The sequence below is a fragment of the Mesoplodon mirus genome (assembly GCF_964341445.2).
Source record: "Mesoplodon mirus genome assembly, chromosome: 11".
NCBI lineage: Eukaryota > Metazoa > Chordata > Mammalia > Artiodactyla > Ziphiidae > Mesoplodon > Mesoplodon mirus.
The window spans coordinates 35,953,492-35,978,372 of NC_138987.1; the positions used below are offsets into that span (position 1 = coordinate 35,953,492).

Genomic DNA, 24,881 nt, shown 5'->3' on the forward strand with positions numbered 1-24,881 from the left:
CCACTAAGTGAGAGGCTGATGGGGAACTTGATAAGGGATGGAACAGGCAGCACCCTCCAAACCCACAGTCAAGGTCAACATCACCAAAGAGGGGCAGCCAGAAGTGTGGAGCCCCCTAGTGAGGTGCACAGGCAGCACACAGCACCAACTAGGAAGGACCCTCACCCAGAAGTGAACTGGAATCAAAACAAGTCGCTAGAACTAACCACCAGTATCCAGGAAATACAGAGGGTAGCAAAACAGATGATACCACCAGGAAGTAGCAGCCAAAGCCAGACCATGGGACGGTCTATAGGACAAATGACCTGGTTTCTCCCAGGAATTAGTGGCTTATAAACAAAGGTGGCTGAGGGGCTGTTATAGAACAAGAGCCAAGGAGACATTACAACTAAATGCAATATCTCCTAGACCTTGTTGGGTCCTGATGCGAACAAACCAATGATTAAAAGAAGACATCTTTGAAATACACAGCACACAGGAATTCTTGCCAATTTTGTTTGGTGCATGGTGGGTATGTAAAAATAAAAGTCTTTATCAATGGAGGAAGAATAATCTTTTTAATAAATAGTGCTGGAACAATTGGATATCCAGAAGCAAAAAAGAAAAAAGAAAAAGAACCTTAACCTAAACCCTATACCATATACAAAAATTAATTCAAAATGGATCATGGATTTAAATGTAAAGTGTAAGACTACAAAACTTTTAGAAGACACAGGAGAAAAATCTTTGAAACCTAGGGCTAGGCGAAGTGTTCTTAGACTTGACACCAAAAGCATGACCCTGTAAAAGGAAAAATTGACTGGACTTCACTAAAAGTAACAACTTTCATGCTGTGGCTCTGTGAAGAGGATGAAAAGACAAGCCATATAGTGGAAGAAAATATCTTCCAGCCACATATCCAACACGACCAGCATCTAGAATACAGAGTATAGGAAGAATGCTCAAAGCTCAACAGTAAAAAAAAAAAAAAAAAAAAAAAAAAACCCCAAACAATCCAATCAGAAAATGCGCAAAAGACATGAACAGACATTTCACTCAAGAAGGATCGTGGCCAACACATAAATAGCTGTTCAACATTAGCAATTAGGGAAATGCAAACTAAAACCACAATGAGATATCACTACCCACATATAAATACGAAATAGTGACATCAAATGCTGGTGAGGATGCAGAGAAACTGGCTCTCACTTACATTCCTGGTGGGAGTATAAAATGGCTGAGCAGCTCTGGAAGAGAGTTTGGCAGTTTCTTGTAAAACTAACACGCACCTACCATACAACCCAGTAATCACTTTTAGACATTTATCCTAGAGATATGATTATACATTCACCCAAAAACATATACACAAATGTTCACAGCCGCTGTGTTTGTAATCCTCAAAACATGGAAACAGTCCAAATGTCCTTCAACAGGTGAAAGGTTAAACTCTGCTATATCCAGACCATGGAATACTACCCAGCAACAAAAAGGAACAAACTATTGACACAGGCAACAGTCCAAACAAATCTCAGGGCACTACACTTAGTGAAAATAGCCAGTCTCAAAGGATCACATACTGCCCGATTCCGTTTATATAACATTCTCAAGATGACAGATCTATAAAGATGGAGAACAGATTAGTGGTTGGCGGAGGCAGCAAGGAAAGTGGGCGCACAGATACCCAGAGGGTAACACAGGGAGTTCCCTCCAGGCAGTGAGATACTTTGTATCTTGATAGTGGTGGTGGTTACAGGGGTCTACAGGAGATAAAACTGCAAAGAACTACACACACACAAGAACAGTGAAAACTGAATAAGGTCTCTTGTCTAGTTAACAGTACTGTACTAATGTCCATGTCCTGGTTTTGATACTGTCCTACAGTAATTTGAGATATCACCATTGGGGGGAAAAAAGGTACATGGGACTCTACATACTATTTTTGCCACTTCCTGTGAGCCTATAATTATTTCAAAACTTAAAAGTTTTTAAAGGGTTCTTATCAAGAAGAGATGTACAATGAACTACTTAAGGGCAAAAAAGAACATGACATCTGGGCTTTTGTTCTTTGAAAAGGGGGAGAACAGATGCAACAAGATTGCCAGATGTTGCTAACTGTTGCAGCTGAGTGACTGACGGATAGAAATGCATTCTATCAATACTATGCGCTCTACTTGTGTTAGAAATTTTCCATAATAAAGAGCTTTAGACTATAGAACAGTAGAATTTTCCACCAAATTTGTAAAGAGATGGGCAGTCACTCAGGAAATTGGATCAGAGATTTACTGGTTATCTTGTAGAAATGCAATCAGAAAGATTTGTCAAACCTAACAACTGAGCTCAACACATCTTTCTTTTACCAAAAAAAAAAAAAAAGTTCCAATTCCCCGTTTTTTACCTATGACCACTGGTTATCAGAGATATGATTCCCAGGGATGTTTCAAAAACATCTTAAGGCATATTTAATATGTCCCTTCACAGCAAAGGCATGTTATCACAATGAATGAGAAAGGAACTGCTCTTCGAAAGAAACCTCAGTTAGGGCAGAGCTTTCGGGAAAAGTATATGTGAAAATGCTTCTCCTGTTGTAGGATTTTATCACCAAAAACAGTATGTCTGTAACTTACAAAAAACGCTCCTATCTGAGCTCCTAAAAGCCTACGTAACAGAATTTTCTAATCTGTTTAAAAATTTCCAAAGCATTTGAGTGGGTTTTGGACTCATGTGTTAAGAACTTTAAAATACCTTCCATTTAGTTCACAAGAACATCTGATTGGCATCAGAGAGGATGGAAATGTACTAGCCAAATTTCAACAAATCCTCTGCGTACACAGTGGATGGGATGGAAAAATGAGTAACCCGATTTAGAAAAAAAGCCAATGATGCATTTCCTCTGTGTGCAGCTACATGTCCTGGGCAGGGATCTTTTTCAGGGACGGCGGCCATTAAAACCAAGTATCTAAACAAACGGCTCTTTCCCAGAGCATCAGAGGACAGTTTCCAAAAATAAGTACATGAAGTCAAAAGGTTTTTGTACCACCAACAAAACTTTTTTTTTTAATTTTTAAAAATTATTACATCTTTAACTCATCCTTTGATTTCTGTTTTTGGTGTAGGTTTTATGATATACATAGTATAACTAACGTAATACAAGTATAGAATAACTTCATCACTATCCATATATTGGGGGTGCATGCCCCCAAAGTTCTACTACTGATAGGGATGTGTGGGTAAAGAAGGTCTAAAGAGTGGTGCTGTAAGCAGTGGGAAAAGCCAATCTATGACATGGCTCTTAACTTTCTCCGCAATGTCTCTGCCCCTGCCCTCCCGCCGCCCTCAGTCCCAGGCTGAATCAGACCAAAAGCCCAGTCAAGGCCCAGTCCTGCCTCTCTCTCCCAGTGGCCCATCTACTGGCAAGGTGGCTCCACACCCGGGCCCTCACTCATCCGCCTCCCTTGCAATCCTAGGCTCTGAGTCGGGGAAACTGAGCTGGAATCTCAGCGCCACCACCCAGCCGGGACTGGATGTCTCCGAATTTGTTTCCTGGGTGCATCGTGCTGTAACCAGGAGCCTTGGGCCAAATGAGTTTAGGAATTCAGAGCTTTTCAGACTTTAGGAAGGATTATGGTACTGTATATGGTGCTTAGGCAGTAACACCCCCAGAGGGGTCTGGGTGGCACCCCGAAATCAAACACACAGTACTTCCACAGAGAAAGGTGAGATATTTTTAAAGACCCTAATTAGTCTCACATCAATTCAGGTCAGATTTTTGCCACGAAATTAGCTTGCTGCAGACTTAGGAAGAACCTTTGGGATTTCGAGCGTTCTGGATTCCAGAAAGGTGGAGAAGGGACTTGGGCGTGGACCATCCTCCAGAGCTCCGGGGAGGTTGATGCTCAAGGAAGCAGGAATCCAGTGTGGTTTATTTTTTCACTTATTTTCAAACATGACCCCATCCCACCTCCTGACCTGAAATCCTTTAAGAACATGTGAGGCTCTGAAGGTGGGATGCAGTCCTGACTCCTCTGCAGAGCCCAGGGTCCTGCCAGCTAGGTCCCAGCCTCCCTCCCTAAGTGCTGGCAATACGAGGTCCCTCCACATGTAGCTCTGGCCCCTGTGCCAACGCACCCTCCCCTCTGCCCTGGCCCTCGTGGCGGGTGACAACTTTCACTCACAGGTCATCCTCAACGTTACGGCCTCACCGAGGGCCGGCCCACTCACTCCCGCCCAGCCGCACCGTGCTCGCTCCATGAGGTTTGTTCTGACGGTGTTCCCATCTCCCCACACCTAAGTCATCTCTCTGTAGGCCTAGCACAGTGCCAGACACACAGCAGGGACCTGGAAGAGAAGAATCAATCAGATGACTGATGAATGTCCGGCATTAAGCCACGTGCTGCATGCTGCCGGCTTTCCGTCACTTGGTCCCCTCCCCACCATCCAGGGCTCAGCCAAGGACCTGGACATTTGGCTGGAGGGAGGGATGGGCTGGGTGAGGGCAAAGGATGGAGGTTGAGTCACACCATCTCACACACATCTTCCACTGTGGAGAGCCACACCAATGAGGGCAAAGGAACTTGTCCTAAGTGCTCCATCAGGACACAGCCTGGTCCACCTGGTGCGAACAACAGGAAGGTGAGAACCTGCCAAGATAGATACATTTTTACCAGCTGGCACAATCTAGCAATATTCTGCCAGAATAAGGAAGCTCCCAATCAAACAGGGCTAGGGTCTTCCCTGGTGGCGCAGTGGTTGAGAGTCCGTCTGCCGATGCAGGGGACACGGGTTCGTGCCCCGGTCCAGGAAGATCCCACATGCCACGGAGCAGCTGGGCCCGTGAGCCATGGCCGTTGAGCCTGCGCGTCCGGAGCCTGTGCTCCGCAACGGGAGAGGCCACAGCAGTGAGAGGCCTGCGTACCGCAAAAAAAACAAAAAAAAACAAAACAGGGCTAGAAGTCTCCTGGGGCAGGAACACTGATCAAGGAACGTCTGAAGGGTGGTCACTCGTCCCTGTCTTCTCCCCAACCAGCCTGCAAGCTTGTGGAGGTCAGAGGTCATGTCTTATGTGTAGCTCTGATCCCTGGCACCTACTGGATATGGTTAGCACTCAACAGGCTTTGGCTGGATAAGGGGGCAACCGAATGAATGTTTGGGCTTTGCAGCTCCTTCCAACTCTAAAACTCTCTGACACCCTCCACCATCCTTGTACCAAGTCCCAGGAATGGCATGTTATCCTACTCCTCCCCCCACCCCCAGATCTTTATTCCCACCTGCCTTTCTAGCTATCCCCTTCTACGGCCTATTACAGTTTGCACGTGGCATGTCTTCCCTGGTCTTTACCATAATTGTGATTAGATTTGTTCCCTTAACATCCTGTGAGTGGGGCTCCAAGAGGGCAGGGACCAAGTACTGTGATAAAAAAGTACTTGTTGAATGACTGCTTTGGGAATATGTTGACAGACACTCAGCCAGGGGTGTACCCAGAGCAGGCCTGTGGCACTCTACAGTTGAAAAAGCTCTCCTGACAGCCATGTGGAGTAGGTCTTATTGCAGTCAGAACATCCTGGCAGGGGTATCAAGGTCCCCGGAGAGGGCCTTGGGGAGCACCAAGCCACAAGGTTGGACAGAGTGCACCTTGTGGGTGCAGAAAGCCAGGCTTCAGGGGATCGAGGGAACAGGGTCGGGCAGACCCAGCTCCCAAGAAAAGGGAGGAGTGCCAGTTTATGAATGTCCTCTCCACCTCCTATTAGCTGCCAGAAGGGCACGTGAGAGTACAGGATCGGAGTACAGAGAACTGAGGGGTCTCGAGTAAAATTCAACCAGGCCCTGGCAAGGCCTGATGAACCAAGCCATGCCTTAGCAAACAACTCGGAGTGATGCAAACGCTCACGTCCCCTAACACAAGCCCCACCCTGTCCTTCTCTGGGAGGGACGTCTCAGGCTGACTCCCTTTCTGAAGACACCCACCTTCTCCAGAAAAGCTACAGAGCTCTGTGTAATCACTAGACTCAGCCACCTGCCTTGGAATTTAGGTATTTCAGAGAATCTCACCATCTCACCCAGATTTTATTCTGCCATTTAGCTTCATGCTTGGGAGACACCTTGCTGTTTTGTGTCTCCCACGGATTTCCTGCCTAGAAGGCTGAATAATGGCCTCCCAAAGATGTGCACATCCTAAACCCCTGAACCTGTGAATATTTTACCTTAAATGGCCAAAGGGACCTTGCAGGTGTGATTAAGTAAAGGATCTTGAGATAAAGAGATTATCCCAGATTATCTGAATAGGCCAGATATTATCACAAGGGTTCTTACAAGACTGGGAAAGAGAGGCTCTGAAGCTGGAGGAAGGGCCCTGAGCCAAAGAATGCATGTGGCCTCTAGAAGCTGGAAAAGGCAAGGAAACAGATTCTCCCCTTGAGCCTCCAGAAGGAACACGGCCCTGCCAGCGCCTTCATTTTAGCCCCGTGAAATACATTTTAGACTTCTGGCCTCAAAACCAGAAGATAATAAATTTGCATTTTAAGTCACTAAGTTTCTGGCAGTTTGTTACCAGCAGCAGTAGGAAACTAATACACCTAGTTTACAGATGAGGAAACAGAGGCCTGGAGGGCTAAAGTCATTTGCCCACAGAATCCTGGTAAATGGCTCCTCACGCTGCCCGTGCCGTCCTGTCAGGTGCCCAGATATCCAAGGACTGTTGAAGAGCCATGGGCTCTGGAGTCAGACACCTGGACTTGACTTCCAGCTCTGTCACTTACTCGCTCTGCGTCTGCGGGCAAGTTATACAACCTCTTGCTGCTGCAGCTTCCTCAGCGGTAAGATGGGCTGCAGCCACACTTAGCTCCGAGGGAGCTGTAGGGAAGAAACAAGTCACTATAAGGAAAGCACTGAGAACAGGGCCCGGCACCCTATGACGTTACCTGTGCTGATTCACTCCCGTTTCAATCATTGCATCCTTCAGCCAGGCCGGGAGAGCACACTCCCAATGGTCTCTGAGACCCGGGCCAGTCCTGTCTCTGGTAGTTGGCTCTTTTTTTAAATCTTCTGAGGTCATAGTTTCATTCATCAGTTTCAGATCCAAAGCCTTTTGAGCTGCACCCATGAAGTGCTTGCTCGGGCAGCTGCTACACACCCACGGGCCAAACTGGGCTGGCAACACGCTCGCACGCACGTCTCCAGAATACGGAATATGAACACAGCCTGGGAGGGGTTTCGGTTCTTTTATTTAAGATACATGGAGGAATCTCCACCTTCGCAGAGCTCACTAGGCAGCACCTGACCTGAGCACGGTTAATCTGAACTGGCCACTGCTCTCACTTCAGTTGCCTGGGGATGACAGGCCCTCCGGTCTCTGGGGGCTGTTTGTTCTGTGGACTTCTGGGTGGCTGTCTTTTGGGGGAGGCTGACCCACATCAGAGCGGGTCAGCAACCCACAGCCTGGCCCTTCTCCAGAGGAGATTAGAGGGAAAGAGCAGCCAAGGGCTGGGCGGTGCTGCCTGGTTAGCCTTTGGAAAAAGGATCACATGCCCTCACGAGGGGGCAGGGTCCCATCTCTCAGTTCCCCTTCGATCAACACGGACAAGCTGAGGCCACGCTAGTGGTTCCACATCTGTCCCTGTTCTCCTGGGGTCAAGTTCCCACGAATCTCTCAACAGGAAAGAAAAACCATCCAATCATGTATCTGTCCTTCACTTGGTGCTGGGGGCAGGGGGTAGGTGCAGAAATAAAAGAGAACAACAAAGTAATCCAAAATCCTTCAGCAAACACTTACTTAATTCAGCCTTGTAATTAAGTCTTTTTTTTTTTTTCAATACATACCAGGCCAAATTTTGATCCTTACGGTTTTCTCTCGAACTGAGAACGGATGGGCCAGTGCTCGGTCTCTCTAGCTAGACTCTGTGTCCCTCTAATGAGACCACCTTTTCATCCAGCTAAACCCCACCCAGCCCTAAGCAAACGGGTCCCCTTTGGATGCGGAACCCTGAACAATCCCGCTAGCCCTTGGGTGCAGGCTGTCTAAACTGAGACCCCTGAACCTGCCCTGACCCCTGGGACCCCTTTGGCAAGAAGCCCAGCTCCAAGGGCAGAAATAGAGACACAGATGTAGAGAACAAATGTATGGACACCAAGGGGGGAAGTGGCGGGGTGGTGGGGGTGGTGGGATGAATTGGGAGATTGGGATTGACATGTATACACTGATGTGTATAAAATGGATAACTAATAAGAACCTGCTGTATAAAAAATAAATAAAATAAAATTCAAAAATTCAAAAAAAAAAAAGAAGCCCAGCTCCAGCCCAGTGAGAAATCCTAGCCTGAACTTCATCCATGCCAACGTGTACTGAGTCGGGCGAGTCAGTGTTCCACCCCAGGTACACACCCCACAGGAGTCCATGTGTGCCACACAGACAAAAACAAGAAACTTCACTGCAGGCCTGTTTATAACAGAAAAAGCCTGGACACAACCCAAATGCCTATCCTCAGAATGAACAGTGACGGCTGAACCTTGAACAACAATCGGTCAGGGGCGCTGACCCTCAAATATCCACACGTAACTTACAGTCGGCCCTTTGTATCCGCGGTTCCACATCCTCGGATTCAACCGACTGTGGATCGTGTAGCACAGTATGTATTTATTGAAAACAGCCGTGTGTAAGTGGACACACACAGTTCAAAGCCATGCTGTTCAAGGGTCAACTGTATATTTAAACAGCGTGGACTTCCATGGCACAGTGAGCAAGGACTGCTCTACACAACCTGGGTGACTCTCACGACAGGTTTTCCTATATGATTCTATTTGCAAGGTCAAAAACAGTCAGTAGTGATGAGGTGTGAACAGTGGTTACCTCAGAGGTTCATGACCTGGATGGAGGAGGCCCCAGGGAGCCCCCAGGGAGAGGCTGGGAATGTTCCGCAGCTTGATCTGGACAGTGGTTTACACGGGTATTTACAGAGGTAAAAATCCATCGCGCTGTACATCTAGTTGTGTATTTTACTGGAGTAGGTTAATAAACATACACTTTCAAGCACCTTCTATGTGCTAAGTCCAAAGGGTATCTCTGGCAAGACTCTAACCGCTTAAGAGCTTACAGTCCAGTGGGGAAGAAAATACACTCAAATAACAATATAAGATTGCCTGTGGCCAGTGGGGCAGTTAATGAGAGTGGGCCAAGGGATCAGTATTACTCATGAGTCAGGGGAAGTGGTAGAATAAACTGATCAAATGCAGGAGTTTTGGAGGCAGCCAGACCTGTGTCCAAATCTTATTTCTAACTGTGTGACCTGGACAAGATGTTTGCTTTGCTTCTTCATGCTACGGGGGAACCAAAGTTGAACCACAGCACTTCATGGGTCCTTGTGAGGATGAGGGAAAGAATGCACACAAAGCACTGGGGCATAAGACTTGTTATCCCTGTTGCAGGGTGGGCCTGCCCTGTGCCAGGCACCACGGTTCACAGATATGAAACGGGCCCCGCCCCCCATGGTTCCCGATCCCACCACGAAGAGAGCAGCCACCATTCACCCACTCGGCAAACATCTAACAAAACAGGGGCTGTGATGTGGACTTTGCCCTAAAGGAGCCCACAGCCCAGTGGGGAATCAGACACCCAGGACACAATGTAAAAGGCTTAAGTGCCAATGGAGAGGAACAGATAAAGAAGCAGGGGAGGTCAGAAGGCCGAAAGAGGTGGAAACTGAGCTGGGCCTTGAGAGGCAGAGAGGATTTGGGCACGTGGAGACTGCCAGAGAGGGAAAGGCAAGCAGGCAGAGGGAACAGCATGAGCAAAGGCACGGAGGTGGGAAGGCGGAGGCACGTGGAGAAAAGAGCGACCAGTCAAGTGTGGCTCAACAACAGGGGACCCAGTAAACAGGGCCTGGGACAGGGTCTTTATGTGCCAGTGGGGAAGCCCCTGAAGGTTTCAGGGGAAATAAGCATATCAGAGCAGGGATTTACATGACAAGCCAGACAACAGCGGTGATTCAGAGGGGCCAGAGGGAGGTGGTTACATTTCTCCAGGGCTGGGGCCAGGGGTCGGATTTCCCAAGAAATACCTGGTCCCCTTCATGAGACCCAAGCTTGCATTCTTGATTAGCTGATGGTCAGGGGCCTGAATGAGGATGGCTGGTCCTTGAGGGGGTAGCCTTGACCTTCCTGCATTGGGCAAGAGGGTGAGGATACATTTCTTATGGTTCTTGTTTATTTAATTGTATTCATTTTAATTTTTTGAAAAAGTCACATATTCACATGAATCGGCACTCAAAGCGTACGAAGGGTCTCCAGTGAACAGTCTCCCGGCACCAGCCACCATCCCAGAGGCACTGCAGTCACCAACTTTGTGTGAATCCCCAGAGACCCTGAGCACATACATAAGCAAATGCACTTTCTATTTCCCTTCACTTTCACGCAGATGGAAGCACACCAGACATACATCCTGTACCCGCTACCTTCACAGCAATCTATCTTGGTGGTTGTTCTGTATCCGTGCATGGAGTCTCCATCTTATTTTTTATGGCTGCACAGTAGTCCATGGTTTGGATGGACCATAATTTGTTCCTGGCCCCTGCTGATGGACTTTCAGGTTGCCTCCAACCTTTTGCTATTAAAAATGAGGCAGCCATGACTAACCTTGCACACGTGGTAACTCATCTGTAGGATAAATTCCTAGAAGCGAAACTGCTGGGTGAAAGCCTTCAAGGATCTGTAATTTTGAAAATGTTGCTAGAGAGGCAGGATACATCTTAATTGCTCATCCAAAAAATAAGCCTAATTATTGGGGAAAATACTGACATGTACTTCCAAGGATGCCCAGATGAAGACACAGTAGAGACAGAGAGAGCACCGGGTCGGGAGATGGCTCTGGACCCAAATCAGCCCCAACTCGCCCAGTGTCCTGGTCCATGGACTCGCATTTCCTCACCTGTGAGTGGAGGGCCAGACCCGTTCAGCCCCTTGGCCGTTCCCAGAACGGACAGGCTCTGGTGCCCTGGTCCCAGGGCAGGGGAGAGTGTGGGAGATGACTGGAGTCACCACGACACCCGGCCCTAATTGGTTTCCCTGGGCAAAGGCGCCAGGTTAAGAGCAGGCAGGCCACAGAGCGTGCACCAGAAGCAGGTCTGGCGGGGACAGGTGGAAGTGCAGAGCCCGAGACGGTGGGGTGCTTCCAGTCTAGCTATCCTGAACGAGTGACAAGCACCTCTGGCCACTTCCCATGCGTGAGCTGTAGGGACACCACAGCCATGCGAGACACACTCAGGCTCCACGACATTTACTGCTGTGTCCATCACGGACCTGTTACGTAACAGCAATGGCCACCTAAACCTCACTCATCAAGCAGTGGCTGGCAGAGGATGGAGGAGGGCCTCTGGATACCTAGTGTCCTCCCTGTGAGTGAGGACAGCTGGGTAAATGCAGCGGACAGGGCAGGGCTTCCTGCCACCCTCACAAATCTGGCTCATCTACTGAGAACTGCAAATGGAAGAAATGGTCTTCCGCCCCCAACCAAGTGGGAGACACCTCTTGGCAAAGCAAAGCCAGCATGTGAGAGGCAGCACCCTTGCCAGCCTCCCCGTTTCCCAGCCCGTGCTCTGCTCCAACAGACTGGACAGCCAGGAACGCCTCTAAGTCAAATCCTACTTAAATGCACTGAGGTTATCGCTATTAACATTTTTCTAACCACTGCCCACTGCATCAAGCTTTCTTTGTAAAGCAAGTACGTACTGTTTTGCTAAATCTAGATTTTTCACACACCCTATTTGTTTAAAACCTACTGACAAACATGTAGAGATGTACTTCTCTGCCGGGAGGTGAGGCCTTGACGCCAACTGCTCTGGGAGAGCTCACTCCCTCCACTCCTCCACTCACCTGCCTGTATCTGTGCTCCAGGTGGTCCTGCTACCTGGAAAGCCCTCCCCTGCATCTCCACCTGCCCACCTCCACCGTCCATCAGAGCCCCCAGCTCAACTGCCCTTCCCCAGGGAGCCTGGGCCCCCCGCCCACCGGCAGGCAGAGCAGACTGCTGTCTCCTGGGGCCCCCACAGCTTCGACCGGATCCTCTATGAACGCTCTTTCCAAGTCTAAGCAGCAGTTCCACCTGCTGGCCTTCCCAGTGGGAATGCAGGCTCTCTGGGGGCCATGGCTGTGCTGAAGGGGTCACTCAGAGCAGTAAGGGCACAGGATTCGAAATAAAAAACCTGGCTGCTTCCTTCCACAGGATCTTAGGCAAGTTCACCCCTCTGAGCCTCAGTCTATCCACCTACAAAGTAGGCACAATAATTCCAAGGTGCCAGGGCCATTGGGAGGATTAAATGAGATGATATATGTGAAAAGCAACTTGCAAACTGCAAAGCCCTACACCAATTCCAGTGAGGATTAGTAATATTAGTACTAATCACAGCAAGATCTTTTTTGACCCACCTCCTAGAGTAATGAGAATAAAAACAAAAATAAACACATGGGACCTAATGAAACTTCAAAGCTTTTGCACAGCAAAAGAAATGATAAACAAGACGAAATACAACCCTCAGAATGGGAGAAAATATTTGCAAACAAAGCAACTGACAGAGGATTAATCTCCAAAATATACAAACAGCTCATGCAGCTCAATACCAAAAAAAAACCAAACAACCCAATCAAAAATGGGCAAAAGACATAGACATTTCTCTAAAGAAGACATACAGATGGCCAAAAAACACATGAAAAAATGCTCAACATCACTAATTATTAGAGAAATGCAAATCAAAACTACAATGAGATATCACCTCACACCGGTCAGAATGGCCATCATCACAAGATCTACAAACAATAAATGCTGGAGAGAGTGTGGAGAAAAGGGAACCCTCATGCATTGTTGGTGGGAATGTAAACTGATACACCCTCTATGGAGAACAGTACAGAGGTTCCTTAAAAACCTAAAAACAGAACTAACATGTGACCCAGCAATCCCACTACTGGGCATATACCCAGAGAAAACCATAATTCAAAAAGACATATGCACCCCAACATTCACTGCAGCACTATTTACAATAGACAGGACATGGAAGCAACCTAAATGTCCATCAACAGAGGAATGGATAAAGAAGATGTGGTACATATACAATGGAATCTTACTCAGCCATAAAAAGGAACGAAATTGGGTCATTTGTAGAGACGTGGATGGACGGACAGACTGTCAAACAGAGTGAAATAAGTCAGAAAGAGAAAAACAAATATCATATATTAATGCATATACGTGGAATCTGAAAAAACAGATATCTTATTTACAAAGCAGAGGACTTCCCTGGTGGCACAGTGGTTAAGAATCCGTTTGCCAATGCAGGGAACATGGGTTCAACCCCTGGTTCGGGAAGATCCCACATGCCGCAGAGCAACTAAGCCTGTGGGCCCCAACTACTGAGCCTGCACTCTAGAGCCCATGCACCACAACTACTGAGCCCACGCGCCTAGAGCCCGGGCTCCACAACAAGAGAAGCCACCGCAATGAGAAGCCCGCATACTGCAAGGAAGAGTAGCCCCCGCTCGCCGCAACTAGAGAAAGCTCATGTGCAGTAACAAAGACCCAACACAGCCAAAAATAAATAAATTAAAAAAAAAAAAAGCAGAAATAGAGACACAGACGTAGAGAACAAATGTATGGATACCGAGGGGGAAGGGGTGGGGTGGAGTGGGATGAATTGGGAGATTAGTACTGACGTATATACACTATTGATACTATGTATAAAATAAATAACTAATGAGAACCTACTGTATAGCACAGGAAACTCTACTCAATGCTCTGTGGTGACCTAAATGGGAAGGAAATCCAAAAAAGAGGGGATATATGTATACGTATGGCTGATTCACTTTGCTGTACAGTAGAAATGAACACAACATTGTAAAGCGACTATACTCCAATAAAAATTTTTAAAAACTAGATTAAAAACAAGAAAAAAAAAGAGTAACACTAGTACTAAGTAGTATGTTAACATTAATTATATTAATTTCCTCACACACATCCGTTCACCAACACCTATCGTTGTGCCTGCAGGCACCCGAAATGACAGCTGATGGAATCCCAGGTTCTCTGTTCATTCCAGACAGAACAAAAAACACGGCTGGGGCTTCCCTGGTGGCGCAGTGGTTGAGAGTCCGCCTGACGATGCAGGGGACACGGGTTCGTGCCCCGGTCCGGGAAGATCCCACATGCCGTGGAGTGGCTGGGCCCGTGAGCCATGGCCGCTGAGCCTGCGCGTCCAGAGCCTGTGCTCCGCAACGGGAGAGGCCACAACAGTGAGAGGCCTGCATACCGCAAAAAAAAAAAAAACACGGCTGCTAGAGATGGAGACCAGGAGCCTCTGCCAGTGGCTACAGCAGCAGCAGCCGTGGGGTTAGTTATTTTTCCCCTGGAGCTTTCCTGTAAGAGATAACCCAGAGGGCTTTGGGAAACAGCCCCACCCAGCAGAGTGGAGGTGCTCAGCCACCTGCCAACAGGACAGGGCCTCCCTGGGTGCAGGCTGCCCACAGGGGTTGTAGCAGGAGAAAAATAAAGGCACCAAACTCCACACACTTCTCCCAGGGTGGGGAGGCTGTCTTATCTGAAAATCACTTTCAGGGCGGCAGATGTACTTCCAGAGGTCTCATTCCACCGGCTTCGTTGAGGTGAGGGCCGGGGACAGCCATCCTGGGACCACCCATTGCCTGAAGCTAAAGGGTCCTCAGATCGTGGCTCCCGAACAAGGATACTGAAGTCCTCAGGGGGATCACAAAACAGACTGCAGGTTGGAAAACCAGACACACACACACACACACACCACCCCACCCCCCTTCTCTATCCATCTTCACTTGCCGGTGAAGACCGGTTCTCCCTCCAAGACAGAAACCTCCAACCTGGGACCTCATCTGAGCCCTGTGGCAGCCAGGAGGTGGGCAGAGGAGGATGAATAACCCCACTGGAGGGCAAGTGACTGGCCCAAGGTCATCACCAGGTTCTCTGACTCTGTGCAGTGCCCCGCCGGCTCCTCACACCATGGTGCCAGCCAGCAAAAAGGGTGGACACCTCGTCTTTCCTACAGACCTTGAAATAAAGCACCAAGGGGCTCTGTTTTAGAACTTCTCTGATTCTTTCATATCTACGGCTAACTTTCATGTCATGGGTAAACGCTTGCAACTCGGTGTCATGTGAACAATAAGCTAATGCAAGATGATGCCAAGAAGGAAAATATGCCCACTCTTCAACAGTGATTATTTCTTGGTTATCAGAAATTTGGGGTGATTTCTATTCTTATCCTCCAATCTTTTCTGGGTTCCAAATTTACTATAATCAACAAGTACTATTTTCAAAAGCAGAGAACCCCATTGTTTTTCACAGGCTGAAACACTGCAAACCTTCCATGAAATACTCATTTTGTCGTGTGTGACTTTTTAAAAACATGGTAGAACTGGAAGTGATGTAGGTTAGGAACAAAAGTTTTCTGGGTGGGATCTTCCCTCTCTGGTTTCCGCCCCAGAGGAGAAGGAAAAGGAGGTGACTGTGGGGCTTCCTGCCTCTCAGCCCAGGCCTGAGACCTCCAGACCATTGGACGGAGCCTGTCCTTGAACACACCCAAGGCTGTTTAATGTACCTGTCAGCTCCTGATATAACTCAGTTCTAATAAACAATCCTGTTCTGACCTATCACTTCTCAAGAATAATTCCAGCTTTATCCTGTGTGGCAATGATACTAACCCATCCAACTGTTGGTTTGTTAGGCAAAGCGATTTCAGCACCTACTCTGTGCAAAGCATCGTGCCAGACACTGAGCCACCATTAACCCAAGACTGGAAATACAACCAACCAGACAGAGGCCCCATGTCATCCTTCTAAGTTCTGGCCAAGCATAGGGTTTCAGATGCACTAAAACAGCAGCAAACAGGAATGTGAACAAACGCAGCCTAATTCCAGCACCGCCCCTCCCAGGACTTTGACAAAGCAGGGGCCTAGCACGAGTCCCTGATGAGAACACTGGCAGCTTAGCTGCACTGCATTAAGGTACCTGCACCACATGCCACTCGGCAGAGGTAGACAAAATGGGCAGGGAACATAAGATAATCCGAAACTTGGGGACCATCCAAATCTTCCCTCCAGGGCCCCTCACACTCTACTTCTTCCCCTTCCTGTCCTCTTTGAGGCCAAGAAGATCACATTCAATTAACATTTACTTTTTTTTGCGGTACGTGGGCCTCTCACTGTTGTGGCCTCTCCCGTTGCGGAGCACAGGCTCCGGACGCGCAGGCTCAGCGGCCATGGCTCACGGGCCCAGCCGCTCCGCGGCATGTGGGATCCTCCCGGACAGGGGCACGAACCTGTGTCCCCTGCATCGGCAGGCGGACTCTCAACCACTGCGCCACCAGGGAAGCCCATTTACTGAGGGCCTACTACGTGCTGAGCCCCAATGCCAAAAAATTTTGCAGACAAACAACTCAGACCTTTGCTTTGCACATGCTGTTCCCTCTGCCTGGAACGTGCTTCCTTATACATGGTGACAGCGTAAATGTCACCTGGTCAGAGAAGTGCCTGCCCAGGCGGGAATGCCTCAATGTTCCCTCAGAGCACCTATGACAACCGGAATGGCTCTCCCCAGCTGGACTCAGCTCCCTGCACTGGCATACAGGCGTGCAACACCTCTTTCTTGAATAAATTAAACAGCCTGTAAGGTAACAATAAAAGCCAGTGTTTACTGAGCACGTACCATGTACAGCCAAATGCTGTGCTGAGCTCCATGCAGACATCAGAGCGTTAGAGCCATATGATGGCTGCACTATTATTACTCCTCTTTTACAAATGAAGGAAATTGCATCATCTCCCGCTATTCTTAAAGAATGGGAATCAGAACCTGGTAAGCAACTTGTCCAAGGCCACGGAGCTAATAAGAGAGCCGCAGCTCCCAATTCTTTCTCCAGAAGGCTCAGCTTACCTCCCTCTCTCCCCGGTGGCCAAAGGGGTGCTTCTTTTACCTGTGCTCCCAGTGACCATTTTTGTCCCCTTCCTGAATTCTCAGCCTCCTCTCCCCAGGCACCCAATTCAGAAGTTTTCCCCGATTCCTCCCCTCACGTCCTACACCCATGGGCTCCCACAGCCAAAGTGGACCCCCCTCAGCTGTGCTTCAGCAGACATCCTGTGCGAAGACCCCTAGCCTTTCAGCCTTGGAGGGAGGGACAAACTGGGGCGTTCAGCTGGCCGCTCAACACCCAGCAAAGCAGGCAGGGAGGACAGGCATCCCCTCAGTGAACCCACACATGAGATCTGGCAGTTAAGCCTGGCTCTCCGCGCCCCACTTCCCACTACGTCCCCACCCCCCTTTGCCTGTATTTATAGCACTGATGAGCATGGGGGCCTGGAGGATGGAAGATGGGGGAAAGGAGCCGCCCACCCTGTCCAGAGCCACAGTGTGAGAGGTCAGCGAGGACCTGCCAGACCCGGGAGAGCCAGGAAGAACCCGGTTCCAGTTCAGGGGGCCACCCCACCGCCAGCCATGGAGGCCAGGGTAGAGCCACCATTACAGCAGTGAGCTCCAGAGCCCCGTCCTGAGTCACACAGGGCTGTCAGGACCAGAAGCTGCTGGAAGAATAGAAGCGAAAGGCAGCAGGGACCGAAAAGGATGCCAGTGACCCGAGGGAAAGCAAAGGAGGGAAAGGCCCAGTCTCCTTGGAGTTACCTGCAGGAATGAAGGAAGAAGGAGACGCGGGCACACTGTCCCGGAACACGCGGCTGAGGCTGTCGCTTCCTTTTTGAAAACTTCAGGGCTCCCTGGTGACCACACTGGGGTCAAGCTCAAACTCCTCAGTGGGGCCTTCAAAGGTCTTCATGCCCTGGGCCCACCATAGCCATGTCTGGGTGAGGTGTTTCAGGCCTCCGCACCTCTGCCCAGGGGGGCTTCCTCTGCCTAGAATGCCCTCTCCCTCCACAGGCAGAGGACTCCCTGTCGTCCTTCAAGGTGCAGGAGGTTTCGCTTCTACGATGATGTCGGGCACACCCCAGCGTTAGTGGGGGAAGAGCGTGGGCTCCAAGGTCAGCTCCACCGCCCAGCACGGCTTTATCCTCCTAGGCTGCCTCCTCTGCAAAACGTGAAGGTAACTGTTCCCACCTCACTGCGGTGGGAGGATGAAACTCAGTCGTTCATGAAAGCACTTTGAACTGTGCCTGGCACACAGTAAGTGCTTAATGAACGAGCTGTTGTTCCTGTTGTCCTCCGGCCCCACTAGGGCCCTCTGTTTCCACCACAAGCAGAGCACCCTCTGTCGCATATCTGTTACACGGTGGACAGCCTCAGCCAACCACGGCCTCTTAAAAGACACAGCCCACGACTCAGCACGGTGCTGGGCACACAGTAGGTCTTCAGCAAGTGTTCACTGCCTGTGAAGGTCCAGTGGTAGACCCCCCCCCCGAGTTCTCCCAGGGCCCGGCAGCTGGCCTTCCACAACTCACACGCCAAATCCCCAGTCTCAAGGCCCAGCAGAGTGAGAAGGGTATTCACAGTTACTGGGTTTCAAAACAATAAAGGACCATACTCTGCCTTCCCACTCCAGGGAATTCACAGGGAGAAATGAGCACAGGAGGGACTGGAAATAGCATGGAGCCCCTCTTGGGGAAGAGAGCTCGGCCGGTCCGCCAGAAACCAGGAGCAAAACCTCAAAGGCAGAGGAGGAGAAAACAGCCTCCAGACAGAAGCCCGAGCTCCACAGAACTCGGCCAACACCAGTGAACTAGGACAAGATCACTTGCACCCATTCTGCCCTGAAGCTCTTCTTCCCACCCACTTGGAAGCCTTTAGAAGGGGTTCCTGGTGTAACCCACTACCACATGGGAGCAACTTAAAACACATCCAGAATCCCAAAGGCTGCACAAAGGAGCCAGGTTGCCTGTGGCCAATTCTTGGGGGGAATTGATGGTGACTTCTCCATGCACACTGGCTATGCGGGCCTTGTGTCTGGATTGGGGTCACTGTCTATGTCCATCGCCCCAGCAGACTGGAAGCCCTTAGAGGCCGGGCACCAGGTTCCATTCATCTTTAGACCCCTGTGCCCCTAGCAGAGTACCTGGCATGTAGTAGATGCTCAGTAAGTTACAAGGCAGCACACCTAGCGGCAAGAGAGGTCCTGGTTCATGGATGACTCCATGCAGGCCTGCCACATACATGGACAAGGAGTCATGTGCTCCCTCTGGGTCTCAGTTTCCTCATTTGTAAAGAGGGATAACAAACAGTTCTGTACACGCACAGCCTCCGAGAGAATTAACTGGGGAAATTTACATGGAAAGCACCAAAGCATCAGAGGAATGCTAGTCATCCTTCCAGTTTCAGCTCAGCTCCCCTCGCCCCCTCCACCCCATGTTGGAACCTTTTCTGCTGGCCACGTTTCCCCTCCTCCAGCACTGAACCCACTCTGCATTCCCTCTATTGTTTTATATTTTTCACATCATTGTGACTACTTGATTCTAAGTTTGATTCCCCGACCGACCTGAGAGGTCCTGGATCCCAGGGGCATCATGTGTTTCTGTTCAGAGCCTAATAAAATGGGCACACAGACCTGACGGCTGGGGCCTTCCCACCCCACGGTCCCAGCTCTGATACACACGGCACCCTCCAGCAAGATGTCCCGATGTGCAGAGCCTAGGGGGCCCACCAAGCACACTGAAAAGGAAGGAAGATAGGAAGGGACGCTGCACACGTAAGCTGTGCAGGAGTCACACCTCTGAGACCTGCGCCGCCTTTGCAGGTGCGTGAGCTTATTTGCCTGGCTACCTCCACAGCACAAGGGCCTCTCCAGGGCACAGATTGCTGCTTCTTTCCTTACATAAAGCACCCAGCAGTCAGATAAATAATACATGACCTTCTCCTCACACGCAGGTATCAGACGTGCAAACACCTGCTTTGCCCCACAGTGCCCTGGGTGTGGGTGTGTGCGTGTGTGGGTGTGTAATGTCTGGCCTTGCACAACCCCAGAGGGGATACGGGTTGGAAACAGATACTCACACCCACCTCTGAACCCCATCTCCTTGCCTTGGCCTGGAGTCAACTAGCACTAGACCCAAGCAGTGTGCCCACAGAGGAAATGTCTGGGATGGATGCACACACCCTAAACCAGTCTCTGTGGTCCTTTTCCAAGCACATATCCTTGGAGCCCCAGGTTCCTGCCGGTGCCCCTCCAAACTGCTGACCTGTATGCAACGCGTGTACACCTTCATGCACGCATCCCCAGAGGCCTCGCCAGGCTAGCCACCAGCCCAGATCACAGCTACCCGTACAGGGCAAGGCTGACTCCTCCACTCACTAGGCTGTGCCAGGCGCCAGCACACCCACCGGGCGCACACCATCCCACTTGCAAAGGGCCTGTCCATCCGCTTCCCCTCTCTCCCGGCCACCCCCACGGGCAGGTCCGATTACACTCCAAGCGCGGGCCCCGCCACGCTGGCGAGGAGGGGGCAGCGCACACCCACGGGCGGCCCGCGACATCGCAAGGTGGGGAGAGAGCGCAGGGCGAGACGGGCGAGGCCGCAGACGCCTCCTCCCTCCCCGCCAGGCCGGCCACCTTCGTCCGCTCCCCGCCCGGGGACCCGCGGGCAATGCGACCCGCGGGGCGCCCCCCGAGCGGGCCTCTCCAGAACGGGGCAGCCCCGCCGCCCCCTGAAGCCCTCGGCCGCCCCCCTCGGGGCCTCCAGCGCAGGGCCGGTGGGTAGGGTACCTCAGGAGCCCATGGCGGCGTGTGTGCGGGCGACGTGCGGCAGCCGGACTGCGAGAGCGAGGCAGGCTGACGGCACCACAGCCCTAGTATCTCGCCGCCGCCGGCTCGTCCCGGGCCCAGCGGAGTGCCGCCGCGGCGCGCCTGCGCACCGAGCGCGCCGCCGGGGAGGGCGGGGCGGCGAACGCGAGGCTGAGATCACCCTCCCGGCCTTAAAGGAGCCGCCGTCCCAAACCCCAGGTGCTGGGAGTGATCCCGGCTCTCCTCCAGCCGATCGTAAACCAGTCAAGAGTCGCCTCCCCAACCTGCATCCCACCCCCAACCCTGCCCACCAGTGAGCTTCTTGGGGTGCAGGGACAGAGTCTTGGGCTCCAAGCTCTGTCCCTGGCACTCGCTGGCTGTATGGAGCTTCACCTCTTTTCCTCCATTTGGGCCTGTTTGAAGATGAAACAATATCTAACGGCTATTTGTCGAGTGAAGGATGCATGTGGAATTGTGGAATGAATGTATACTGAGGTGCTGTGTGCAATAACGCGAAATGAAATTGCGAAACAGAGAAAGAGGTTTTTCTTCCCACTCCACCTAGCAGCGCTTCCTTCCTGCCCCACCGCCTCTAGGTGGCCTAACTAGCAAAATTCTTCAGATATCATTCAAACCGCCTAGCCCATTGCTGTTTGCCAGGTTCACACCCAACTCAGTTTAACTAAAAAACATAAAATCCAATCAAGTTCCGGCTTTGGTGTGTTCAAGATCCCCAAATGTATTTCTATCCCCAGCCCAGGTTCCTCCCGTGAACTGTGTACTCACCACCTCATACCTGAGGTTCCAATAGGATCTCAAAGTCAACAAGCCCACAACAGAACCATTTCCTCTCAAACGCAGAGACCTGCACTCTCACAGCCTCCCCACAAGAACGGTTAGCAGCTCCATCCTTCCAGCCCCCAGCCTAGAACTCCTGGAATCATCCTTGAATCCCTCCTCTCACCCCTTTACCCACTGGAGCAGGAAATTATGTTGGCTGTACCTGCAAAATGTATCTAGACTCTAACCTCTTCCACCCCATCTCCACTGCCACCACCCCAACCACTTTCTGTCCAGGATTATTGCAATATTCTTGTTATGCTGAATATTTTTATCCCCCCAAAATTCATATGCTGAAATCCTAACCCCCAATGTGATGGTATTAGGAGCTGGGGCCTTAGGAGGTGATTAGGTCATATGGGTGGAGCCTTCATGAATGCTATTAATGCCCTTAAAAAAGAGACCCCAGAGAACTTTCTAGCCTTCTTTCTGCCATGTGAGAATACAGTAAGAAGTTAGCAGTCTATAACCCAGAAGAGGGCCCTCACCAGAATCTATCATGCTAGCAGGCACCCTGATCTGGGACTTCCAGCCTCCAGAACTATGAGAAATAAATGTCTGTTGTTGATAAGCCACCCAATCCATGGTAATTTGTTATAAGTCTACTTCATTGCAGGAGCCAGAGGGATTCTTTTAAAACCTAAGTCAGAACACCGCACTTCTTTGCCCAAAGCCTGCCATTGGCTGTGCATTTCACTCTGAATAAAAGCCAAAGTCCTTACAAATCCCTGCAGAGCTTTGCTTCATCTAACATTCCATCCACCCAGCGGTGTCTGACCTCATCTACTCCTCTTGCTTCCCTCCACACTGACCCCTTGCTGTTCCTAGAACAAATGAAGCACGCTTGGCCTCAAATCCTTGGCACTGGCTGATCCCTCTGCTGGGATTGCTGTTCCCTCAGACACCTGAATGCTCCCTCCTTCATTTTCTTCAAGGGTTTGCTCACGTGTTCCCCACTCAGTAAGGCCTGCCCTAACCACCCTAGTAAACTTGCCAAACCCCTTACATGCAGTCCCGATTCCCCCTTTCCATGCTCTAGTTTTTCCCACATCACTTAATTTCTATCATGACATAGTTTGCCTGTTTTACTGTTTGTCTTCCACCAGTAAAACGTAAGTGCTACAAGGACAAAGATTTTTGTTCTTTTTGTGTCCTAATATAATCCCAGTACTTAGTACAAGGGTTGGTATAGAGAACATGCTTAAAAACTTTCTGTAGCATGAAGAGTCCTCTAGGAAAAGTCCTTCTCAGCCCCCAGGTAGGAAGTTGCTCAGGGCTTTCCAGCACACAAACAAGGCTTATCATCAATTGCATCATCATCATTTGTTCATGACTTCCCAGCTCTCCCTCCCTACACATGAACCCCCCCAGGGCCAAGTCCTTGTCTTAATTATCACCATATCTTATGCTTAGCATAGAAACCGGACACGATTTGACATCAGAGCGGTCAGGCCAAACCACACCCTAATTCAAGTTGTTAGCCCCTGTTTATTAAGGGCACTCTGAGTCTCAATTTACAGAGGCCTCAGGCTGACAGGGGCAGGGGCAGGTGTTGGGTATTTTTAGGCTTGGGTTGCCAGAAAGGGGCTCAAAGACAGAAAGTCACCTGGCCTGAGTGACATGGCAGGTCAGCAGCAGGTGGCACTGTGAGCCCTAGTTTGTTGCTCCCTGGCTTTCCTCATCCTCTCCCCAGGCTAATTTAGAAGTAAAAAGTTATCCCTCCGTCACCAACCCACTCCGTGCAAATGCCCATTCACCCTGGCTCAAAGATACCACTCACATCGGCCCCTCTCCCTTCCATGCTGGGGCTACTGTCCTGGTTCAGGTCCCCATACTTCTGGACAATTATAACAGTTCCCCAACCCACTAGTCACCTTTACCCCTGCTCACTGGCTACTGAAGGAGCCTTTCTCCACCTCTAGCAACCAACTACTCTTCCTTCAAAGGACAAATCCGATGTCATCTTTTGGTTCTTTCTTGATTCCCACCTCCCTCACTCTCCTCTCCTCCATTCTGGTCTAATTAGTTTCCCCCCAACAAAAAAATCACAAATAAGCTGAAATTCATCAAAGAATAGTTAAGTAAATTATGGTAGATCCATACAATGGTATGTTGTGTAGATACTGAAACAGCCACTTTACACATTTCAGATAATAAGGGGAAATGATTAGGAATAATACTGACTGGAAAAGGTAGTAATATATTTGCATGATAGCCTGATCTGAACTGTTTAAAAAAATTTTTTTTTTAGGCTTAGAAGAAAGATTGGAAGGAAATATAACAAAATGTTAATAGTGGGTTCTCCTAAGTGGCAAAATTATGAATATTGGTTACCTTCTCTCTCTCTCTCTTCCTTATTTAATTTTTGTTTCTCTGTATTTTCCAAAATGTTTGCCAAAAGCATGCAATCTCTTCAAAATAAGAAAAAAGGTCATTTAAAGAAATGGTCTGGGACTTCCCTGGTGGCACAGTGGTTAAGAATCTGCCTGCCAGGGCTTCCCTGGTGGCGCAGTGGTTGAGAGTCTGCCCGCCGATGCAGGGGACACGGGTTCGTGCCCCGGTCCGGGAAGATCCCACATGCCGCAGAGCGGCTGGGCCCATGAGCCATGGCCGTTGAGCCTGCATGCGCGTCTGGAGCCTGTGCTCCGCAATGAGAGAGGCCACAACAGTGAGAGGCCCACATACCGCAAAAAAAAAAAAAAAAAAAAAAAGAATCTGCCTGCCAATGCAGGGGACACAGGTTCAATCCCTGGTCTGGGAAGAACCCACATGCCGCGGAGCAACTGAGTCCGTACGCCACAACTACTGAGCCTGTGCTCTAGAGCCTGCATGCCACAACTACTGAAGCCCGCACGCCTAGAGCGCATGCTCCGCAACAAGAGAAGCCACCACACCGCAAGGAAGAGTAGCCCCGGCCTACCGCAACTAGAGAAAGCCCGTGTGCAGCAACAAAGCCCCAACACAGCCAAAAATAAATTTATTAAAAAAAAAAAGAAGAAGAAATGGTGTGTTGTTCCCTTCTGTTTTCTTCTCTCTGTGCATCATAATTCATCTGAATGCATCTGTCTCCCCCACCAGACTAAGGGCCTCTCAAGGGTAATGGGGATCAAGCTGGATTATCTCTGCATCCAAAATCCACTCCTAGCATCTGCAGGGGAGTGCAGAGGAAAGAGCCAGGGCCTCAGCGGTGCTGGTGAAACCGTGCACCTCAGATTCGGACTTGAACCCACATGGCTGGGACTCGAACCTGGCCAAAACCCAGTTTTCCAACTGAGATAACACACCTGGTTTCTCGACTTTATGAAGCTCAGGTTCTTGATGTCTCATGGCAGAAAGAATTCAGTGAGAGACAAAGTG

General features: G+C 49.9%; 1 protein-coding gene across 1 annotated transcript in view; it reads right to left on the minus strand.

Annotated features, from left to right (window-relative positions):
* TMEM184B (transmembrane protein 184B) overlaps window positions 1-20,788 on the minus strand; it is a 50,258-nt gene extending 29,470 nt beyond the window's left edge. The window contains exon 1 of the mRNA XM_082636580.1: window positions 20,667-20,788. The gene's annotated coding sequence lies outside the window, so the exon portion shown is untranslated. The remainder of the gene's footprint in view (window positions 1-20,666) is intronic.
* Window positions 20,789-24,881: the final 4,093 nt, after the last annotated feature.